Source organism: Choloepus didactylus, chromosome 2 (genome assembly GCF_015220235.1).
Source record: "Choloepus didactylus isolate mChoDid1 chromosome 2, mChoDid1.pri, whole genome shotgun sequence".
Taxonomy (NCBI): Eukaryota; Metazoa; Chordata; class Mammalia; order Pilosa; family Megalonychidae; genus Choloepus; species Choloepus didactylus.
In genome coordinates, this window is record NC_051308.1 from 227,600,174 (window position 1) to 227,600,418 (window position 245).

Below are 245 nucleotides of genomic sequence, written 5' to 3' on the forward strand. Positions count from 1 at the left end.
CAAGTTCACTGCAAAACGGGAGATGAGAGCACGTCAGACCCTGCAACCCCCTTCCCCAAACCCCGCAAAGGCAGCCTGACCTGGGGTCATGAGTCCCGCAGTTTGCAAGCTGTGTGGCCCTGGACAAGTCCTTTCACCTTCCTGAGCCTCAGTTTCCTCCTCTGTAAAATGGGGGTGAGAGAAGCTCCTGTCTGACAGGGCTGCTGAGAGGATGGCCTGATGCGCTGGATTCAGAAGCACCCAAA